Raw genomic sequence first — 12944 nt, forward strand, 5'->3', positions numbered from 1 at the left:
TTATGATCCCGTCCGACTTCATTGGATTTGTTTGTCATTAATATGCCTCATCGAGTCTCTAAAAATATTTATGATATTTTAACTGCATTTAGTTTCTCACTACTCTATTCGTGGATGCCCCAATGTTTCCCCACACTGAGCCCGGGCCAGGATATGTTGTCAAGCGTAATCCCCTGCATTGTTCGCCATGCCTCGATGTGAGGGGGCAGGTATACGCGTACATGGGTTTGTGGAGTATGTTGTGTCATGTACGTTTGTTCTGATATGATTTACTATGGCCATCTGATATGACATATTATGTTACGGGGTTATGCCCCTATTCTGATTCTTCTGTGTTGTGGCACCAGCGTCGGGAGGGTGGCCACGTTCTGTCTGCCGAGTCCCTTGGCAGGGGCCGGATTTGATATGACATATGTTTCTGTACACACTCCGCATGTTTTGAAAATATATATATCTGATACCTTGTATTTTCTGTTTACTTTCTGTACGTTCTATACCAGTTATGATTTTGTTTCCGCAACTCAGGCTTTACATATTCAGTACATATTTCGTACTGAACCCCTTTCCTCGGGGGCTGCGTTTTCATGCCGCGCAGGTACCGACGACAGGTTTGCTGATCCGTCCGCTTAGGATCTCATTCTGCTATTTTTGGAGCGCTCTTTTATTCAGAGCCATCTTTTGGTATAGTCTGTCACTTATATATATGTATATTCTCGTTCATGGGTACGGCGGGGCCCTGTCCCGTCATATGATTCTGTCGGTCTGTTTAGAGGTCTGTGGACATGTTTGTGGGTTGGGATCTTTCTCTACAACTGTGTGTATATGTTGTGTTTGGGCGATCCCATTCGCCGCGGCGGCCGGTCCGCATATATTTAGATGTTACTCTGTTGGCCCTGTGTGGCCTTTGTCGGTATTTTCTGAGTGCAGGGTATGTGGGATAGTCCGTAAAACAAAGGAAACTCTGCCGAATTTTTTTCTGGAAATTATCTAAATTGGAAATAAAGCCTTGTCGGCTTCTGCTTTATACTAGAATGCGTTTGATACAATTTGAGATAGCATTTGGTAGATGCGTTCGGGTGCCAAGATCGGGCACTAGTCACGGCCTACGGGGTTGGGTCGTGACAATTACTAAATAAATATCAACTCAATTATTGTTAAAACCTTCCCAAACACAACTTATATTTCATTTCCTTCAACGAACTTAGTTCCACCGATTCATGTGATTTCAAAATCTTATAGTACGCACCTTAAAGCCATCAAATACTATCCTTAACTTCATAGGGACTTCATGTTTACCTTAAGCTCACATTATTCTATTCACAGCGCAACAATTCAAATTTTCTGAGATGTAACACCTCGGGTCAAAAGTGAGCTAACCAAGCTCGGGAAAGGGTCGAAAATGCAATAACGACCAAATGGGTCATTACAATCATTCCACTCAAGTATAGGAATGCCCAGCACGGCTAATGTTACTAGCTTGGCATGACAGTCCAAGATGGTATGATAAGGAGAAAGCCAGGTGGTACCCAAAATAATATCAAAATCCACTATATCAAGTATCATCAAGTCTACTCACGTGTCGTAACCCATAAAAGTAACCAAGCACGACTGATAGACTCAATCAATCAAAACAGAATCGCTGACTGGAGTAGACATATGAATAGGTACCGCTATGCTATCACAAGTTAAGTCTCAACAAAAAACATGATATGCAGACACATACGAATAAGTGGATCCAGGATCAAATAATACAGACGCTGTTCTATGTCAGACAGAAATGGTACCCGCAATGACAGCATTTGAGGACTCCGCCTCGGGTCTACTTGGAAATAAATAACACTGGGCCCCACCATGACCAGACTGTGATCCACCTCTCGAAATCTGAGACCCACCTCTACTGGCCTGGGACCCACCCTTATAAATCTGAAGACCACCGCGGCCTGACTGAGTGTCACCTCTTGAAGAAGCACCACCTCGGCTACATAAAGCTGCCGGGGTTCTCTGGGGCTGATAACCCTGTTTGAATCACGGGCACTCTCGAGCATAATGACCAAGTGCTTCATATGTAAAGCAAGCCTTAGAAGGCATGGTCTGATAGATTGAAACTGAAGACTCTGCTGGTCGAGAAAATGAGCTCTCAGAAGCTCTCTGCCTGGATGGCTGTTACATCTCGAAAAACTTTCACGCCGTCATGTGGTAGATAGACTAACACAGGGTGAGATGTATAAGATGTCCCTACAAGTAGGAAAGGTTACTTGGCGATTCTAATTAAGATTCCAAAGACATTTGAGGCAAGAGAAGAAAGTTCATTGAGGAAGGCAAGGTATAAGTCTTGTTTTGGAAAGGTTTTGCAAAGTACCAAACTAATGTCGACTTAATAATGTCTTGAGAAATAGTTATGAAGCCCTTTAGGTTGTTAATGAAGTGTTAAACAAGTGCTAATAAGGCTCCACAAGGATTGCAGATCAAACGAATCGGCGAGATTAATTTCAGAAAAAATGGGGTTATACGACCACTTATACGGTCTGTATAAGGGTCCGTATAACCTTACAGAAAAGGGAAATTTCCTGATGGTGAAATACGATCACTTATATGGACCGTATAATGTTATACGGACCGTATAAGTGTGTGTATAACATGATCGGGACAGAATTTTCCAGAATTTTCTCTTTCTATCTATATATAACCCAAGCCCATATTTCTCATTTCATCCATTTTGTACATCTCTCAATAACTCTAGAATATTCCATACACCATTCTAACATAAATCCAAGGCAAATCAAAGATCAACATCATTAATTCAAGGAAATCAAGTGCAAGGAAGCTCTCTAGGGTTGCTAGAAGTCAAGAAGTTCTTTGGAAGTGGAGCTAGGGTTTTCTCCAAGTGAAGAATTTCCATCCAAAACCCATTCCTTCACAATAAAAGGTGATTTTAATGATAATTTCATGTTATTAAGAGTATTGAATGGTTGAAAGACTTGGATTAAGGAGGAAAGTAGGAAATGGGTTACAAATATAAGAATAGTGGAATTCTTGAATTGTAGTTTGACATGAACCATAATTCTTGAGATGTTATGAGTATAATCTTGTTATAAATGATATTAAGAATATTGGAGAAGCATTATATGAGGATGAATGTGGTGTTGTATTATGGCTATGGTTATGGATGACTTTGAGAGGAAACTTTGAGAATTGAATAATGACTAACTTGACGAAGTTTATCGATTATGATATTGTGGGTGTGTTGTTCATGTTTGGGAGTTGTTATACTATATGAGAATGTTGTAGAAACAAAGGAGGTGCTGACCAATTTTCATTAGCTTTTAGTCGCTTTAGCTTAAGCATAAGTATGTTATCGATTATCTAAATTTAGTACGAATTCTCTTGAATGTAGAATCGTGAACATTGGAGGAAAGCGTTTAATTGATTAAGTTGGAGAGACGTAAAGGTATGTGAGGCTAGTCCCTTATTTTTCCAAGGAATGACTCCTATAATATGGCTTTCTTTAACTTTCCATGATTTTCTCATATTTTGGAAACTATGAGTCTATGGTTATTAAGAGCTTCTCAGGGAATAAAGATAAGAGATGCGTTGTGAATATGGTAATGATGATGATGAGTCTAAGTCCAAAGACCCTAAAGCTCATGATACGAAATTCCTATGATGCTAATGATTCTTATATGATTCCTTGATATCATTCATTATTGCTAGACTCATCTTATAAAGCTAGTTCCTTCAAGGTGAAACATGATAATCATGACTACTCCATAATGGAATCGGGGGTTCTCAACCTTATGTCACCCCGATAGAGTTGTAGCTTTCGCTTGAGTTCTTAGGTATGCTTTATGTTAAGTATATGATGATAATTACACCGTACCTAGATGGTCGGGCAAAACCGCTAAGGCGGGCGGCTCATGGATAATGATAATTACACCGTGCCTAGATGGCTGGGCAGCACCGCTAAGGCGGGTGGCTTACTACACTGTGTCTATATGAAACGGGCAGCACCACTAGTGGGCGGCGTGCGATAGTTAACCAGACGCTGGTTAACAATGATGGTATAGTTGAAATGCATGACATGTGTTTCCTTTAAAAAGTTAAGCAGGCATAATATTCGCCTTAAGAGGCAATTGACGTACAGGTTATATCTTTGCCTCCTGTTTCATTATTTCTTTATTATGTTAGTATTATTCATGCCTTACATACTCAGTACATTTTTCATACTGAAGTACCTTCTTTTTGGACGTTGTGTTCATGCCCACGGGTAGACAGGGAGATGGTGCAGACCCGTAGGAGCTTATCAGCAGATTCATAGGAGCACTCCACTACTCCGGCGATGCTACTTATGGCCATATTCTTTTGTGTATATATTTGGGGTATGACGGGGTCCTGTCCCGTCCTTATGTCACAATACTCTAGTAGAGGCTAGTAGATATAGATGCGTGGGTTATTGTTGTCTTATTGATACATCTGTGTATATTCTTGTATATTATTTTTGCAGCCGTGAGGGCTTATGTATATTTATGTATTGCCTTGGAGATTATATGTGTCTAGGATGAGTATGATGACTAGCGTAATGAGTGGTGCTTAGTAGTAAGCTCCGGGTACCCGTCATGGTCCCTAGTAGGGTCGTGACAAAAGTGGTATCAGAGTAGTTCTGTCCTAGGGTGTATCTACGAGTTGTGTCCAGCAGAGTCTCATTTATGGGTATGAAGCGCGCCACACTTATAAACAAGAGGCTGCGAGAAATCTACGAAAAATGATCGTCCTTCTTCCTATTAGATTGTGCCATAGAGCCATGTTATAAGATTTTCTTTTCCCTAATTGTGCGTTATGATTTCAGCGATGCCGGTAAACAGAAAAGCCACCGCTGCCCAGAAGGGAAAGTCTACGATAGAAAGACGGATGGAAAGGGAGCCACCAATGAATGTAGAAGAAGGTGAATCCCATAATGAGGCTATATCCAATACCTCTCATACTCCGCCTATCCTAGAAGAATAAGGAGGGGCTTCAGTTCCGGCTCCTATGCCTCCAGTTCCTCCACTGGGTGCTTCGGGTCAATAGATGATCGAGGCCATTCAGCTATTGACTCAGTTAGTTACCACTCAGGCTCAACGGTAAAGTGCGGGTCCCGGTGATAGAGCCACTAGTGCAAGGGCCCGTGATTTTATGAGTTTAAATCCTCTGGAATTTTTTAGGTCGAAGCCGGATGAAGACCCGCAAGGTTTTATAGATGAAATGTTGAGGACGTTGAGAATCATCCATGCCTCCGATACTAAATCTGTGGAGTTGGCATCTTATAGACTCCGGGATATAGCGGTCCTATGGTATAATTATTGGATAACTTCGAGGAAGGAAAATGCACCTCCCCCGGTTTGGCAGGAATTTGTAGATGCTTTCCTTCGTCACTATTTGCCACCCGAGGTTCGAAGGGCCCAAGCTGACAGGTTTCTGATTCTAAAGCAAGGGAATATGAGTGCTCAGAAGTATAGTCTCCATTTCAATTCATTGGCATGGTATGCTCCCACTATGGTAGCCGATATGGGAGATAGAGTACACAAATTTGAGAGTAGCTTAGGGCCGCATTTGTTCAAAGTTTGCTTGACAGCTTCATTGCAAGAGGGGATGGATATTTCCCATATTCAGGCTCATGCCCTACACTTAGGAGAGCAACAACATCCCCAAAGGGGTGAGCACGATATTGATAGAGGGCAAAGTAAGAGGGACAGATCTGCTACTGGTGAGTATAGAGGGGGATCGAGGCAGTCATATTCTAGATATTCAGGCCAGTCGGCGACTAGTTGTCACGACCCGCCTACGGGATCATGACGAGTACCCGGAGCTGACTACCGAGCACCACTCATGCTAATCATCATACTCATCTTAAATGCATTTATTATTCTCAACACAACTATCCATAATGAAACCTTTATCACTTCCAAAACATATCTACAATCATATGCATAAGGCCCTCGAGCTATCAAAATAATATATAAATACACAATGTGATCATCGTGGGACATCTACTCCCCACACATACGTTTACGAGCCTCTACTAGAGTACTAGACATAAGGACGAGACATGACCCCATCGTGCCCAAATATATATATACACACAAAAGAATATACCATAAATAGCACCACCGGAATAATGGAGTGCTCCTGTAAGTCCGCTGATCAGCTCCTATGAACCTGGGTCACCTCCCTATCTACCTGTGGGCATGAACACAGCGTCCATAAAAGAAAGGACGTTAGTATGATAAATGTACTGAGTATGTAAGGCATGAATAATACTAACATAATAAAGATATCATAAAACATGAGATGAGGATATAGCCAGCTTAACCTTAATAGAAAACACATGTCGTACATATCACATATACCATCATCGTTAACCCTCGTCCAGGTAACCATCGCACGCCGCCAACTAGTGGTGTCATGTCCGGCCCTCTAGGCACGGTGTAATCATAAGCAGCCCGCATTAGCGATGACATGTTGTCACAACCCGTCTAGGGGGCCGCGACGAGCGCCCGGTGCTAGCCCACCGGGCACTCCTTGGCTTACACTTATACTTACATCTAGGTGAGACACATAATTAAACATACATTTCTATTCATAATTCATGCTAGTCCTATCGGACGACAACGCTTTCATATCACGGTTGGCATCTATACCACGTCAATGTACATGAGCCGACAAGGCTATCAAAATGATATACAAAATATAGGCCGACAAGGCCAGACATCTCTAACCACATACACATGTCTACGAGCCTCTAAGAACAGTATAACATATCACATAAGCGGGACAGGACCCCGCTATGCCCATAATTATTTACACAAAATAATAAGTACCCAAAAGCTATGGCTCCGAATGAAATGGAACTCTGCTAGGTAGTCTCTGAGAATACCGCTATGGATCGAGCATGTCTCCCTGTGCACCTGCGGGCATGACGCAACGTCTACAAACAAAAGGACGTCAGTACGAAGAATGTACTGAGTATGTAAAGCATGATCAATATCAATATAAAAGCATAATAAGCAACATGAGAATTAGCACAAGATGGGAGAGAGTAATATCACCGTCATAGGCACTTACTTGCCGTGCATAGGATCTTTCCGTTCCGTATTTGTACTCGTATTCGTATACGTACCTTTATTCACATTCATATCGTATCATATTCGTAACCATATCATATACATAGTATTTACATAGCATACCCGCCCATGCAGGATCGGTGTTTCACACATACTTGGCCAACCAAGGCTCAAGGTTACTCATACCTGGCCCTACCAAGGCTTCAGGGTAACATCTACCTGGCCCTACCAAGGCGTCAGGGTTATCCATACCATCTGCAGAGGTGTGCGCGCGTTACGTAATCATATACATACTTATTTACATATCTTACCCGGCCTCATAAGCTCGGGGTTCCATAACAGTCGTACATAGACACATATACATAATAGCTCATAAGCATCTTTACTATTTACAACATTATCATCATCGTCACCAACATCATTATACTATCATCGTCATTCGTCACATTTATCTTTATCGGCTTACTTGTCATACGGGGGATTTAGTACAATCGTGGCGTATCAAAATCATGAGCTTACTAGCTCGGGAGATCAAGTCATTTGAAAGACAGCATAGTCTCATAGAAGAGTTAGATATTTGGCCAAAGAACCATTCCTTATGAAAGAAGGGTTAGCCTTACATACCTTTTCCGTTCACTATTTTACACTTGCGCGTTCACCTCTAATGCTAGCGTTTCTACCTTCATTAAAGTCATACTATCATTAGAATCGATAGCTAGCATATCTGACCAAAACTAGAGAAAATCGGACAGCCTCCCAAAGGGTCAATACTGCATTCACAATAACATAACAATAATCATTATTCATCCACATTATTTGCATTTCTAGACTTACTTTCAGTTACTCATATCCATGGATATAACATACAACTATGTCCATTCACGTACATTGCTCATCTCATGTTCTCAACATCATTTATAACACATTTACGTCACAATACATCAAGACTCATAACTCAATTCAAACTATTTCTCAAAATGGCACTATTCCACATTCATGACCCATTTTGCCATACCTCTCTACAATCCAAGTATTTCAACTCTTAAATACCTTAAACAACATAGAAACATCATAAATCTTACCTTAGATGTCGTAGGAACAAGCCTTGGTTGATAATACTCCACTTGAGCAAAACAGTAGTTTATCTCCAATGAGATTTCTTGGCTTGTATGATCCTTAATGGGTTTTCTTATACTTGATTCACTTAGTTTATGTTGTTGATCACCAAATATCCTTGAATTCTTGTGGAATTTATGTAGAGAGATGTTTTAGAGAGAAGGGGTGTCATGTAGAAGTGAAATGAAATGAAATGATAAACTTGGTCCCCTTTTTAATAACTCAAAATCTGATCTGAAGTGAACAGTCGTCGAAAGTGCACAGTGGCCGTAAATCCAGTTTAGGGGCCATATTCTGGTTTACGGTCCGTCTTTCACGACCGTATTTAAGCATAACAGAACCAGAAAGGTTTGCTGGAGGTCATGGTGGTTTACGGTCACAGTTTACGAGTCGTATTTCGATTTACGGTCCATATTCTAAGTCGTATTTAACTTTTTAGACATTTGACAGAAAGTTGAAGTTTTGGAATGTTGAAAGACGATAGCAGTTTACGGTCGGTAAATCACTTTACAGGCCGTATTCTATTTTACGACCAACTAGGCCGAAGTGCAAATCTGCAACTTTCGCATTTTCAAAACTCATAAGTAGTCATCCCCTTCTTAGTAAAACACCGTACACTCATACTCTTCGTTGGTCTATTCATTGTAAGGTCACGGAGAAATTTCCGAGGTGTAACATTCTTCCCCCCTTAAGAACATTCGTCCTCGAATGTTAAGGTCTTCGGGGATTCTATAAAAATTTCGCCAGAGTCTCCCCTATAATATGGCACTACCATCCTATCACATCAACCCATAATATCATCGCCTCACAGGGCTAAATCACAATATCAACATATCTATGGCCACACACGACCAAAACGTATAAAAGGAAAACATACATACCATGTGATCTTGATATCTCATCTTGGATCTCTTCCAAGGGCTGGAATAAATGCGGGTATCTGGATCGCATACTTTCTTCCGCTTCCCATGTCATTTCCTCTCGTTTACTGCTTCTCCATAGAACCTTAACTGAGGCCACTACTTTGTTTCTAAGCCTCCGTACTTGCCTATCGAGTATGGAGATGGGTACTTCTTCATAAGTCAACTTTTCCGTCACTTGCACATCGTTTATTGGCACGATCTTAGTAGGATCTCCAACACATTTTTGAAGCATCGAGACATGGAAAACCGGATGGACTGACTCCAAATCCGGAGGTAGATCTAATTCATAGGCCACTTTGCCTATCTTTCGCACAATCTCATAAGGTCCAATGTACCGGGGACTAAGTTTCCCCTTTTTGCCAAATCTCATGACGCCCTTCATTGGCGACACTTTCAAGAATATCCAATCTTTCACTTGGAATTCTAAGTCTCTTCGACGATTATCCACATAGGACTTTTGACGACTTTGGGCTGCTAACAATCGATCTTGTATGAGCTTGACCTTTTCTATAGCTCGCTGGACCAAGTCTGGTCCTATCAATCTAGCCTCTCCTGCTTCAAACCACCCAATTGGGGATCTACACTTTCGCTCATATAAAGCTTCATACGGTGCCATTTGAATGCAAGAATGATAACTGTTAGTGTAAGCAAATTCAATGAGTGGTAAATGGTCATCCCAATTTCCTCCAAAATCTATCATACATGCCCGTAACATATCCTCAAGAGTCTGAATGGTGTGCTCAACTTGTCCATCAGTCTGCGGGTGAAATGCCGTGCTAAGGCTCACTTGGGTCCCTAAACCCTCTTGGAAAGACTTCCAAAAATTGGCTGTAAACTGAGTTCCTCTGTCTGAGATAATAGATACTGGAACACCATGGAGTCTTACAATCTCTTTAAAATAAAGCTTTGCATAATCTTCTGCCACATGCGTCGTCCTGACTCGTAAGAAATGAGCTGAATTGGTGTGTCTATCCACAATCACCCATATGGAGTCATACTTACGGCGAGAACGGGGTAAGCCTGTAATGAAGTCCATGTTAATCACTTCCCACTTCCAAGTTTGGATTTCTATAGCTTGCAACAATCCACCCGGCTTTTGGTGCTCGATTTTCACTTGTTGACAATTGGGACATTGAGCTACGAATTCCACTATATCTTTCTTCATTCCATTCCACTAATATATCGACTTAAGGTCATGATACATTTTCGTCACTCTGGGGTGAACAGAATAACGGGAACAATGAGCTTCTCTCAATATCTGGTGGTGTAGACTTGCCACATTAGGAACACATAATCTGCCTTGACATCGGATAACTCCGTCTCTTGAAATATCAAATGATGACTCCTGTTTCTGAGGGAGTGTATGTCTGTAATGCATTAGCATGGGATCTTCATACTGTCGCTCTTTCACTTCTGTCACTAGCGATGAGGCTGCTGAATTCTGGATAGTAGTCCCCCTGCTACCTGAGTCCACTACTCGAACTCCTAGGCTAGCTAACTGCTGGAGTTCACGAGTTATTTCTCTCCTCTCGGGTCATACATCACAAAATCTTGCCATAGATATACGGCTAAGAGCATCAGCTACAACATTTGCCTTTCCAGGGTGATACAAGATATCAACATCATAATATTTTAGCAATTCCAACCATCGTCGTTGCCGTAAATTCAGCTCTTTCTGCTTGAAGATATACTGTAGACTCTTATGATCTGTATAAATATCCACATGGACACCATATAAATAATGTTTCCATATCTTTAACGCATGAACCACTGCGGCCAATTCTAAATCATGGGTTGGATAATTCCGCTCATGTTTCCGTAATTTCCTTGAAGCATACGCAATCACCTTACCATGTTGCATCAATACATAGCCTAGCCTAACACCTGAAGCATCGCAATAAATAAAATATCCTTCCAATCCCTCTGGAAGTGTCAAGACTGGGGCGGAAGTCAATCTACTTTTCAACTCTTGGAAGCTACGCTCACAAGCATCTGTCCATTGAAACTTTGCCGATTTCTGGGTCAACTTTGTGAGTGGTGCATAAATAGAAGAAAAACCTTCAACAAATCTCCTGTAATAACCTGCTAAGCCCAGAAAGCTACGAACCTCCGTAGGAGTTGTGGGCCTCGGCCAAGTCTTCACGGCCTCAATATTTTGACTATCCACTCGAATACCATCGGCTGCCACAATATGCCCCAGAAATGCTACTGAGTTCAACCAAAACTCGTATTTGGAAAACTTTGCAAACAACTCTCAAGTTCGAAGGACTCCAAGGACAGTACACAAATGATCCGCATGTTCTGCCTCGGATCTAGAATATACCTAGATGTCGTCGATTAATACAATCAAAAATAAATCCAGAAAAGGCCTGAACACATTATTCATGAGATCCATAAATGCCGCCGGCGCATTAGTTAGCCTAAATGACATCACCCGGAACTCAAAATGACCATATCTTGTTCTAAAGGCTGTCTTAGGGATATCTTTCTCCCTAACTCTCACTTGATGATACCCGGACCTCAAATAAATCTTTGAAAACCATTTGACACCTTACAATTGATCGAATAAGTCATCAATCCTCGGAAGAGGGTACTTGTTCTTAATTGTCACCTTATTCAATTGCCGGTAATCAATGCACATTCTCAAGGAGCCATCTTTCTTTCGGACAAACAATACGGGTGCTCTCCACGGGGATGAACTAGGCCTAATAAAGCCCTTTTCAAGAAAGTCCTTCAATTGCTCCTTTAACTCTTTCAATTCTGCGGGAGCCATTCTATAAGGAGGAATAGATATGGGCTTAGTGCCTGGCAACTAATCAATGGCAAAATCAATCTCCCGCTTGGGAGGGAGGCCTGGAAGCTCTTCTGGGAACACATCCAGAAATTCATTTACTACGGGAACTGTCTGAAGAGTCGGCGATTCAGCTTCTACATCTTGAACCCGAACGAGATGATAAATGCAACCTTTCGTGATCATTTTTCTTGCCTTTAGATAGGAAATAAACCTACCTTTTGGTGACGCCGTATTCCCTTTCCATTCTAGGACTGGTTCTCCCAGAAATTGGAAACGAACCATTTTCTTCCGGCAGTCAACATTGGCATAACAAGAAGCCAACCAAGCCATGCCCATAATAACATCAAAATCCACCATTTCTAGCTCATGGAAATCAATCATGGTACGACGATCACAAATCACAAATACACAATTTCTATATACTCGGCTAGCTATTACTGATTCACCAACGGGGGTAGACACCTCAAAAGGTTTGATCGACTCCGGTTCGACTCTAAATTGACCCGCAATATATGGAGTAACATATGACAATGTGGAGCCCGGATCAATCAAAGCATATACATCATGAGAGAATATCGACAATATACCTGTGACCACGTCAGGAGAACACTCAAGATCTTGGCGTCCAGCCAAAGCATAAACACGGTGCTGAGGACCGCTAGAACTGGGAACTCTCCCTCTGCCTCTACCATGGCCGACTGGCGCATGTGAACCTGGCCCCATAGGGCGTACAGATGCTGAAGACCCGGCTACCGACCCTGAAGGCTGGGTCCTACCTCTACCATGAACTGAGGGGCAATCACGCATAATATGGCCTGGTCAACCACATGAATAGAAAACATCTGAGCCCATTCGGCATCGACCCCAATGCAACTTCCCACACTGGGAACATCATAGTGCGGGTGGCCTTGCCTGACCCGAATCATCTCTAAACTGAGACCCCGAATAACTCTGACTCGGCCCGGAATGAGTAGATCTGTCGAATCTCTGGCCTGAAAATCATGGAGGTGCACC

Source organism: Lycium barbarum, chromosome 5, assembly GCF_019175385.1.
Source record: "Lycium barbarum isolate Lr01 chromosome 5, ASM1917538v2, whole genome shotgun sequence".
NCBI classification, from domain to species: Eukaryota; Viridiplantae; Streptophyta; class Magnoliopsida; order Solanales; family Solanaceae; genus Lycium; species Lycium barbarum.